Source organism: Cibotium barometz, chromosome 60 (genome assembly GCF_041138505.1).
Source record: "Cibotium barometz isolate CiBa-2024 chromosome 60, ASM4113850v1, whole genome shotgun sequence".
In the NCBI taxonomy this organism is placed as follows: domain Eukaryota; kingdom Viridiplantae; phylum Streptophyta; class Polypodiopsida; order Cyatheales; family Cibotiaceae; genus Cibotium; species Cibotium barometz.
In genome coordinates, this window is record NC_141105.1 from 8,739,921 (window position 1) to 8,752,380 (window position 12,460).

Below are 12,460 nucleotides of genomic sequence, written 5' to 3' on the forward strand. Positions count from 1 at the left end.
TCTAAAAATCTCACCATTCATAATTTGCTTGCATCTAGCCTTAGTGACCACATCAAGAGCGGTGCCATTATAAGTCCAATAACCTATTTTGGCATGATTAATGATATACCCACTAGCTAAACAAAAGGTATTTAAGCAACTACAAAAAGTCTTTATAGATTGAGCATTATTAAAAACAAGAGAGTTAGTATCATCAGCAAACTATTGTAGACAAAGATATTTGGGAGATCTAGGGAGCTTCAGCCCTTTCAAAGAGCCTTTGTTCAAGGCATTAGAGACAAGCCATCCTAAGGCATCAGTAGTAATGACAAAAATGAGAGGGGCAAGGGGACATCCCTATTTGATAGTTCTCCTTGGAGGGATGGGTTCAGTGAGAGTACCATTCAAAGAAATAAGAGCGCTAAAATTCCCAAAGAGGGTGTGGACTGACCCTCTGAAATTTTCCCAAACCCCATATCTTCAAGAGACTAGAAAACAAAATCCCACTCCAAAATCAATTTTAAAGAAAACAATATCCATCTGATAATCATTAGCATACTCCATACCTTCCCACACACAGCTACGATAGCATCCAATATGTACCTACCTTTGATGAAACCCTTTTGCTCTTTAAGAATAAAAGAATATAATAGAGGAGATATTCTTCTAGCAAGAGCAAGAGCAAAGATTTTATAAACAGAAGTGAGGCACGTAATGGGCCTTCAATTATCAATCTAGTTCTTGGACCCCCTCTTGTGTATAAGCTTTATAACCCCAGTATTAACTAAAATTGAAAGAGAAAAAACCTACAAATTCCCTTCAAACCAAAATGAGATAAGGGGGAAAAAAATCCACATAAGCTATATAGAACTCATTTGGTAGCCCATCAAGACCAGGGGTTTTTCCCAAAGCCAGAGCATCAACAGCTTCTTTAAACTTCCCTTCAGTTAGAGGCAAATCCATTTGAGCCTTAACTTCAATGGGGATAGCTTTTCCCCTAGTTCTAGCAATAAGGGCTCTAGCTTGAGTAACCTCTCTGACCTAGTAGAAGACTTAGAGAAGATGTTGCTAAAAAATTCTTGTACAAATTTAAGGTTGTCTTCTTTCATCGTCATGATGTTTCCGGAGTTTTCCTTGTTTTCCTTTAATGGAGGAACCATTTCTCTAATTTTCTTTTTCTTGAGTGGGTTAAACATGTTTGTTTGGTTGTCTATTTTCCCTGCCCCAAACTCCTTAGTGTAGAGGAGAATCTTTTCATATTCAAGAATCTCTTCCAATTTTAGAGAGTTTTTAATATCTGAAAGCTTGGTTGAGAGGTTCTCAGTGGCCTCCAAAGATTCCAAGTCATTTATCTTTTTTTAGATCTCATTTCTCCTTCTTTTTTTTTATTTTCCTATCTTTTCTCATGAGTTTACCCAAAACCCCTTGAGTTTTTTTAACAAAACTCACACAAGACTGAGAGGAAGAACAACCTAACCCCCCATTCTTGCTGATGTTGACATCTTGCTTAAATTTGAAAACAAGAGGGAAGTGATCAGAAATGAGAAGACTTGTCAAGAGAGCAATCAAAAACAAGAGGGAAGTGATCAGAAATGAGAATAGACTTGTCAAGAGAGCAATCAAAAACAAAAGACAAATTAGACAGAGAGAAATTTACATAAACCTTGTCAAGTCTAGCTGCCTTGTAGTAGCTCCCCTCCTATTTGTTAGTCCAAGAGACACTATTATTATAAGAAACATCCATCACATCAAGACATTCCAATAATTTATTCCATTCATCAAGCTCCCTACCATGAATTACCTGACCCAAGTTACTCCATCTATCAGAAATGACCTCAACCATATTAAAGTCTCTAGTGATAATGCAAGGCCCTGCCAACAAACTCACCTCCTCCCAGAGCTCAGCTCTACCATTCACACTACAAGGAGCATTAACAGACACAATGTTAAGGTTGAAGGGGGTATCCAGTTGGATAGCCACCCAGTGCCAATAGGAGGCACTAGCCAAGATTGAATTGGCCACATTTTTGCACAAGCTCGAATGGCAGTGCTTCCCTTATCAGAGGCATGGCTAGAGGGTGTTGGAATTAGGGTTGCAGGAATGCACACACAACTTCAAGAAGATGAGGAAGCTTAAGCACAACACAATAGTGTATTATGCACTATTGTGTTGTGCTTAAGCACAACACAATAGTGTATTATGAGTGCCAAAAATGAAAGATAACAAGCCCTAGAAGATAATGGGCGTATATACAATGCACGGGGGAAAAAACCTCCTAGTGAGGGAAAAAGTGCCCCGGCGGTCCTAAGTGTGTTCACACACATCACTACTATAATATGGTAACAAATCCCCCCTGGAGTGATGCGGTGAACAAGAGCTAGCACTCATGTATAGGGAAGTGTCTAGCTATGTGGACGAATCCACAAAAGGGAGTAAGCCCAAAGCTTTGCGAAAAGCTTCGAACTTCTCACGAGGCAGAGCCTTTGTGAAAAGGTCTGCAAGGTTATCCTGTGTTGGCACATAAGCCAAACTGATCTCTCCTGCAGAGAGTCTCTCCCTGACATAATGGTAGTGCACCTCAATGTGCTTCGTACGAGCATGGAACACTGGGTTCCGCGCAACTGCCAATGCGCTCTGACTGTCAGTGAAGATGGTGGTGGCAGATGGCTGCCCAACACCCAAATCAGCCATAAGGCGTCTGAGCCACACACACTCAACAGTAGCTGTGAAAGCTGCCCTGTACTCAGCTTCACAACTAGAAGTGGCCACAGTAGGCTGCTTCTTGCTCAACCATGATATGCATGAGCTTCCAAGCATGAAGCAAAAACCACTCGTGGACACGCGTGTGTCATAACAACCAGCCCAGTCAGAATCTGAAAAAACATGTAAATCTGGCGGCAATGATCCCCCCTTGGGATAAAACAACCCAAGATGCCGAGTACCACTCAAATAGCGAAAGATACGCTTCACTGCCTGCCAATGCTTAATGCCTGGGCTATGCATAAATCTGCTCACCTGTGAGACTGCAAACTGAATGTCTGGCCTCGTAATGCATACATAAATGAGGCAACCAACAGCTGTCTGATAGAGTGTGACATCAAAGTGATCTCCAGCATCATGAAGACTCAACTTCAAACCTGTCTCCATTGGAGTAGCAATAGGCTTGCAGTCTTCAAGGCCAAATCTCCGCAACAATGTCTCAATATACTTTGTCTGACACAAAGCAATACCTCCATCACACTGCTTAAATTGTATCCCCAAATAATGATGCAAATGCCCCAAATCTGACATCTCAAAAGAGGCATTCAAATCAGCCTTAAAATCAGCAATATGACTCTCATTTGGTCCTGTGAGCAGCATGTCATCGACATAGAGAGCAATGATTAGATGTACACCATCCACACGTTTAACATACAAAGTGCTTTCTGTTGGACTATTTTGAAACCCATGTGCAGTTAAATATGCATGTATCTTTTCATACCAAGCTCGTGGAGCTTGCTTTAAACCATATAAAGCCTTTTTTAACCTGCACACTTTGTTTTCCTGCCCTCTTTGAACAAAACCACGAGGCTGCGATACATACACCTCCTCATGCAATTCTCCATTTAAGAACGCAGTCTTTATGTCCAGCTGATGTACATTCCAACCATTATGAGCTGCTAATGCACAGATGCTACGAACAGTGGTCATACGACATGTGGGAGCAAAAGTCTCATCAAAATCAATGCCCTTCTCTTGAGCATAACCTTTTGCAACAAGCCTAGCCTTATGGCGATCCACTGTGCCATCAGGCTTACGCTTCAATTTGTATACCCACTTAGTGCCAATGGCCTTCTTGCCAGGGGGCAAGTCACATAAAGACCATGTACTATTCTTCATAATAGCATCGTATTCTGCTTGCATAGCAGCCATCCAATTTTCTGAACTTTGTGCCTCATCAAACGAAACAGGCTCACTTTCATCGCACATACTAGAAACAGCCAATGCATAACAATCTGACGCATAAGAGGCACCATGAGAGCCAAAACGAGTGCGACTAGACAAAGGGGCATCCAACTTGCTGTCACGCAAAGTCTGCACCAGCCATCTAGGCATGTTCCTAGAGCCCTCAATCTCTTGTCTCTCATCCTCAAGTGCATCATGCACATCTGCATCAGATATAGGCTGATCTGTGCCATCATTTAAAACCTGCATAGGCTGAAAAACTGCCTCATGAGGTATTGCACTTGACTGTGCACCACTGAAAAGAGGCAACAATGTATCATAGACATCACGTGAGCTGATATCTGTCTCCTTAGTACATGAAACCAAGGGCTGAACTGCATCTTCCACAAATACAACATCACGGCTAACCAAAATGCGCTTTGTCTGTGGATGATACAAACGATAGCCTTTGCTCTCAGCACTATATCCAACAAAAATACATTTGACAGCTTTGTCATCCAATTTTCTGCGATGTTGCACAGGCACTAATGCATATGCCAGGCAACCAAAAACACGTAAATGGCCAACAGATGGCTTGCGGCTATGCCAAGCCTCATATGGAGTGACAACCTGTAATGCTTTGGTGGGACACCTGTTTAGTACATAAGTGGCACACATGACAGCCTCAAGCCAAAAACTATGTGGTAGACTTTGACTCTTAACCATACATCTTGCCATTTCCATGAGAGACCTGTTTTTTCTCTCAGCCACACCATTTTGCTGTGGTGTATACGGCACTGTACATTGGTGTTTTATCCCACGCTCAGCCAGAAATGCATTAAATTCTGAAGACATATACTCCCCCCCTCGATCTGAACGGAGGGTGCCCATCTTACTTTCTGACACATTTTCAGCCATAACCAAAAACTGTTTGAAGCACAAAAACACTTCGGACTTTGCCTTCAAAGGATATACCCATGCATGCCTGGTAAAATCATCAATGAAAGTCACGAAGTAAAGGTAGTTTCCAAATGATGGAGTTTGCATGGGACCACAAACATCACTGTGAACAAGCTGCAATCTGCGTTCAGCTCTCACTGATCCATCTTTGGGAAAGGAAGCACGCTGCATTTTACCCAATATGCAGCCCTCACAAACATGCTTGACAGGTGCCTCAAGCTTAGGCAAAGAAGACACCATTTCAGATTTCTGCAGGCGCAGCAAACTTGCAAAATTCAGATGACCAAAACGTGCATGCCACAGTTTTGCATTTGAAATAGCCTGCGTATCCATAATAGCACATGCTGAATCCTCTACACATTTGCCATCCATATTGAGCTTATACAGCCCTCGACATAGTGAACCAGATGCTACAATGATGTCACCACAAGAGAGATCATGAACAGTACATCTGTCATCCACAAATTTTACAACCAAACCTGTTTTGGCAAATGCGGAGACTGACAGCAGATTCTTTTTGATCCCTGGCACATACAATGCATCAAAAAGTGTAAAGGTGTTGCCATTTGCAACATTCAGCACAATCTGTCCAACTCCTTCAACGGGATAAGAGGAGTTATTGGCACAAGTGACAGTATTCCCTGTGGGAGCAGACTCAAGGAAAGTGAATAAACTGCGCTGCGAGGTGATATGCTTAGTGGCACCACTGTCAAAGTACCATACATCTGAATCTACTGCAGACATACATGTGTCATGCAAAGATGGGTCATAACTGCACTGCGCATTGAATGCCCATTCTGTATCTAGCACAACATTAGCAGATTCATTGTTAGAAGGAGAGGCATCTGCAACAGCCATACCAGCCTCTTTCTTCTTAGCCTCTTTCGCAGCCAGCTTAGGACACGCTTTGATGACATGATCATTTCCCTTACAGTACTTGCAAAATGTCTTCTGTTTGTCACCCTTCTTCTCATCTTTGTCTTCCTTCTTTGGTTGCGCAGCATTTGCAGATTTCTGCTTACTAGAAGAAAAGCCAGCTTTACCTTTCCCGCTTCTCTGACTAGCAACGAAAGCTTGATCTGCGATACGCATAATATTCCTGTTTTGCCTTGACTGGTCTTCTTGCAGCAAAACAGAAACTAACTCCTCAAATGATAAGGCATTGGGATTGCCTTTCATCATCAAGCGAAGAGTGGAAGCAAAACCCTGATAAGAATCTGGTAGACCATTCAAAACAGTCTGCACAAGTGAACTGTCTGACAGGATTTCATCTGCAGAAATGAGCTGCTCTTTGAAATCCTTGATCTTTGTCAAAAAGCTATCCATAGAATCACCTTCGTTCATATGCTCACTCTCCAACTGTTTTCGGAGGTAAGCAACACGAGCCTCATTTCTTGCCTGATACAATGTGGCAAGTACATCCCAAGCATCCTTAGAAGTCCTGCAGGAGCGAATATGTGGGATAATGGTACGTTTGACAGACAGCGCAATCAAGGCATGAGCCTGCGCATCTCTACCATCCCAACGAATCTGCTCTGCTGAAAGTGGTGGTTCTCGAACAGCTGCTACAGCACTTGTGCCTGCACCATCATCAACAGTACCTGTTTCTGATGTGTTTGCAGCATTCCCAGCCACAATAGGACATGCATCAATACCCTGCACAATGTTCCATAACCCCTTTGCTACCAATACATGTCGCATCATATATGCCCACAATGGATAGTTGGTGCCATCCAACTTATCCTCAGCAGCCAACATGCGGAATACATCATTGTTGTCAGCCATGGCCAATGACTGTACTACTAGATGTAAATGCTGTCTGTAAGAGGAAAACCTGTATAAAATTGACCTGTGCTATGTAGCACAGCCCAAAACAGACGAATGGGAACCTGTCCTGCAGATTTCAATCTTGACAGAAAATCTGCACAGTAGGACGATTTTGCCTGCGCAGTACTTGGAATGCAAAAACGGAGGGCGAAATGACCTCAGATCAAAATTCTGTAACGACCAAGCCCTACGGGCTATCCCACGGCATATACTAACCTGCAGACGCTCGTGAAACCTCGTCGCAATCGGAGGAGATGAAGCGGCAGGTGCCGGTGATGCTGCCCGGGAGGAGGAAGCCTGCTCTGATACCAATTGTTGGAATTAGGGTTGCAGGAATGCACACACAACTTCAAGAAGATGAGGAAGCTTAAGCACAACACAATAGTGTATTATGAGTGCCAAAAATGAAAGATAACAAGCCCTAGAAGATAATGGGCGTATATACAATGCACGGGGGAAAAAACCTCCTAGTGAGGGAAAAAGTGCCCCGGCGGTCCTAAGTGTGTTCACACACATCACTACTATAATATGGTAACAGAGGGAAACCAGGTGAAGTCCCCCCCAAGTCTTTTGAGATTGGCATCCGAAATTGGACCACAACATTCAATCTCTTGAAGGCATATAAAATCAAACTTATACTGATGGTGGTCAATTATCCATTTTGTGATAACTATAGCTTTGATGGGATCACAAAACCCCTTACAATTAAAAGAACACCCTTGAAGACTTAGGTTTTTTAGATGATTTAGGAGGCTTAAGTATTAAACACTATTTAAGCCCTATTAGGGTCAATGTTTTTCTCTTTTTTCCTTTTGGCTTTAGATTTTTCACAAAACACTGGTAAGGTATCTTCCTCTACCTATGTCATGATGATTTCCACAGACTTCTAATAAGAGGAGAGGGAAGCTTTCCTATCATTATCAATTTTCTCAATCCTATCAAAAAAGGACTTTAGCTAAGAGTCCTCTACCATAACCTCATCTTGCTCAAAATTAGAGGATGAGATTTGGTTGGGGAATTGAGGCAACTCATTATCCTTATTATGAACAAGAACAATAGGAGAGACATGTACCTACTACTAGTGGTCTTTGAGCATATCACAGGTGTTGGGGGTTTGTCACCCATTATTATCCTCTTCTTGGGCATCAACCATAGAATTTTCAACTTCAACAAGCAAAGGAGCATATTTATTGATGTGCTTTTTAAGGATAGGCTGAGAGCCCACTTTAGGTTTAACATGCTATTTTTTATTAACTGTCTGGAAACCATCAGTTTTTCGCTTCCCCCCTCCAATAAAGAGCAATCCTTTATGATGTGTCCTTGCCTAAAACAATTCAAGAAAGCATTTGGTAGGTTTTAATAGAGAATCTTCTATGTATGCATCAAGAAACCCATTTGGTCAAACAAGCAAACATCATCCATTAATTCCAAGGAAGTATCTATCCCTAGTATTAACAATTGAGGCTTCCATTTGGGGTTAATCTATGGGATCGATTTTTGTCCCATAACTTTATCTACGTTATTTGCATCCTATTTTAGGACACAATGTGCTCAAGTGCCATGGGGGCACTGCACCCTAAAGGGGCTATCAAAGCCAGTCAAGACGAGCTATCATAGGGGAGAGGTAGGGAAGAACAAAGAACTACTAGGGAGAAGCATGCACAAGATGCTCGAATTGGGGTTTCTTTAAAAAGAGGATGCCATATGTTCGCATCCCCTAATGCCATGTCATAAAAATTTGAAATGCTTGAGCTTCTTTTTGCATTGGAAAATGGTGAGATCATATCGAGTGTTGATTGCTTGCATTACATGCAATTGAATGTAATGCATTGTAGAGAGAGAAAGAGACGAGAATCCAGCTACAAGCAAGCTCACCACCATTACTTCTTTAAGAGAGAGAGGTAGAGATAGAGAGAGAGGTAGAGATAGAGAGAGAGAGGCTTCAACACTAGCATACCTTGTCTGGTCCCCCCTTGCCCTCTTGTGATCCCGACTATCATAGCAATGCCATAGCCCCCTTTGCTCTCGATGCAATTGCCCCCCTCTGCTTTGACCCTCCTTTGCTCTCTTTGCCCTCCTTTGCTCTTGATGCAGCCACCCTCTGTCCGGGTGCGCCTCGCAAAACCAAATCTCTCTCCCGCGACTGGGGCCGGGGATATAAATTTTTTAGCCATCACTTAAGCGACATATATCAGTATGCAAACATCGCTAAAACAGTCGTTTTAGACATTCCCTTAAACGACGCCTTCAAAAACGTCGTATAAGCGACGAAATTTTTTTAAAAAAAATTTAGATGTCGCTTAAGCGACACATTCGTGATCGTATAAGCGACGCTAGATAATTTAAACCCCCTCGCTAGACCCCCCAATGGCTTGTAGTGCTTGTACTTTCCATGTGCTACCTTTTTGACCTTTCACTTCACCTTTTACAAATGACCATACAAATCAACCTTTGACATTAGACCCTTATTCTATTACTTTTCTAATGTGCATGCTTCTTCTCTTGCTTATGTGATCACTCCCTACCTTCCTTGTGTTTTATGGCACCACATTTCTCGACACCCCCCCTTGGTGCCAAATCTTTGGGCTACTCAAGGTAGTCGGATGTGAGGTTCTACAACATATTTTTACCCCCCCCTTTGGGAGCAAGCTTGAGCATTTCACCACAATGCAAAGCAGTTTAAAAATGATACTAAAGCTTTGAAACTGGCAAATCAACCAGTTGGAAGAGCATAACGCTCAACTGCTGGAAGATGAAAAAAGCACATGATTTAGCCATAATAAATAAACTAGCAAAAAAAAGCTGCTGCTTATATAGAGCTTAAAGATACAATTAAGAAGCTGAAAGCATATGAAGAAGACCTTCAAATACTTCAGAATGATCATAAAGAATATGTCAAAGAAAGTGAAGACAGGTGAGGTCAGAAATTTAGTGCAAGTTCTAGAGAGGGAAATGGAGCAATGCACAATGTGTATAATGGAAGCAATGGAGACATTACACTCCCACAATTTTCCCCTCCCTTCTAACTGGTGCATAGTGTAGAATATCATGGCGCACAAGTTCAGCAGGGATGTGCTGCTATTAAACCAGCAACCCCCGGAGGATTGTCATCAAGCTACACTAGATTGACAAGACAAAGAGCAGAGTGCCCAAGCATATACAAAGAATTGGCACTTAAAGGTCAATCTTTGAGAGGTTCTACTTGAGCACAAAGACGAGGTGCGTATATGGTTAGAGAAACCAGTCGAAGGCTACGAAGAAGACTGAAGATCATCCAAAAGCTGCCAATCCAGATATTCATCCTCATTCTTTTTCAAATTACTTACAGTCTCAATTTCAATCTTATAGGCAACCTCATCCATCTGTCCATATTATAGACATAGATTTTAGAAACTTGTTAGATAGAACTGGATTAGGATTTTATGAAGGTTTCTTTTAAGAAACTAGAGAATCTGGTTTTGTTTTTACTTATCCTTGTCATCAAGTGGGTTCATCTTTTGTTCACAAGGTGCAATACCCACCATCAGGGGTGCTAGGTCTTAACCCGTAGTTACCTTTAGATATAGTTATCTATCGAATAGTTATGTATTTATTATTATTTAAATGGCATATTGGAAGTGTGTGTTGATTCGTACTACAACTGTTAACATCTTATGGTGCACGCAAGCATATGTATGATTCGGAGTAGAAGAAGAAATAAACGTAGATATGGATGGTTTTTCCAATTACCTATCTTTTGTTTATTTTTGTCTGTGTTGTTAGTCATTTATATTCTTTATCTATAATATGTTAATATAAATAAAAATACATATTGCCTTTTTGCCAACAACAGACACTATATGGGCATGATGTCCAACCCAAACCCACCCTTTTTTGCATAGGGACCTAAAAAAGAGCAAGTGGCAACACACCGTCGTGCCTGTTCGGTGTGAGACATGGGTGAGACTTTGTAAGTGGGAGCATAGATGTCCTATGGACCCACTCGTAAGGTTTCACCCCATCAGACACCCTATGGGTGTGATGTCCATCTCAAACTTGCTCTTTTATGCATGGGGGACCCCTTCAATGCTATGCAAATAAGAGTGGTTGGAAGGCAACACACTGTCACGTCCATGCAGTGTGTGATAGGGTTGAAAATTTGTTGAGTGGAAGGATAGAAACTCGATGGACTCACTCCCATAGTTTCACCTCCATTTGACACCATACAGGCGTGATGTCCCATCCAAAACCACTCTTTTTTGCATAGGGGACTTCTTGGGCACCATGCAGGCGTGATGTCCCATCCAAACCCACTCTTTTTTGCATAGGGGACTTCTTGGGCACCATGCAAAAAAAGAGATAGTGGCCACACACTGTCATGGGCCCTTCAGCATCCGATGCGGTTTGACACTTTGCGAGTGAGGGTACCCACATGGACTTACTGGCAATACATCGTCACACCCATGGGGGTGAGACTTTGGGAGTGGGAGGGCAGCAGCTCCATGGACCCACTTACAAAGTTTCACCACCATCAGTAGACACCATACGGGCGTGATGTTGCACCCAAATTTCTAAGATAAAGATACAAAATATATGGGGACAAATGAAAAGCCATCTGATAATATATATGGGTAGAAGATACAAACTGAGACATGGATACAAAATGAAGGGTCGTAGATACAATAGAAGAGAGGGACGAGGATCCAATATCAATCCACACACTCTCTAGATATGAGGGTCTCTAGAATGCTCACATGATCATGTTGCGCTAAGGTCCACCATGTGGGGGCTCCCTTCTTCCTGTTAACTCACTGAAGCGTGAGTTTCATAGAAAGAACTAGATGAGAGTATATAATTGCTTCCTTGCTCCACTCATTTTCCATATGGCCTCCAATGATGGTGAAACTTTGCGAGTGGAGGGGTAGTATCCCCATGGTGTCACTCACAAAGATTCACCCCCATCAGACACCATATGGGCGTGATGTCCCACTCAACCCACTCTCTTTTGCATATTGGATCCCTTGGGCATATCCAAAAAAGAGCACGTGGCAACACACCGTCATGCCTATCTGGAATCTGGGGGTTAAATTTATGAGTGGAGGGGTAATAGCCCCATGGACCCACTGGCAAAGCTTCACCCCCATTAGATGCTAGCATGCATGATGTCCAATCCAAAACCGCTCTTTTTTGCATAGAGGACACCTTGGGAACTATGCAAAAAATAATGAGTGGCAACACACCTTCATGCCCGTCCTATAGGGAATGGAACTTTGCGAGTGGGGGGGTAGCAGCCCCATGAACCCACTCGGTGCAAAGTTTCACCCCCACCGGACACTGTACAGGAATGATGTCCCACCCAAACCTGATCTTTTTTACATAGGGGGCCCCTTGGGAATTATGCAAAAAAGACCAGGTGAGTGGCAACACACATGACATTGTCATGCATATCCTGGATCCCATGGGGGTGAAACTCTGTGAGTGGGGAGGTAGTAGCCCAATGCACCCACTCACAAAGTTTCACCCCCATCGGACACCGTATGGGAGTGATGTCCCACTCAAACCCACTCAGTTTTACCTTGGAGACCCCTTGTGCACTTTCACCCCCATCAAAAGCCGTAGAAGTGTGATGTCCCACCCAAGCCGACTCTTTTTTGCATAGGGGACTTCTTGGGAACTATGTAAAAAAGAGCGGGTGGCTACACACCGTCATGTGCATCTAGCGTCCAATGGGAGTGAGCTTTGCCAGCGGGTCCATGGGACTGATACCCTCAAAGTTTCACTCCCATCGAC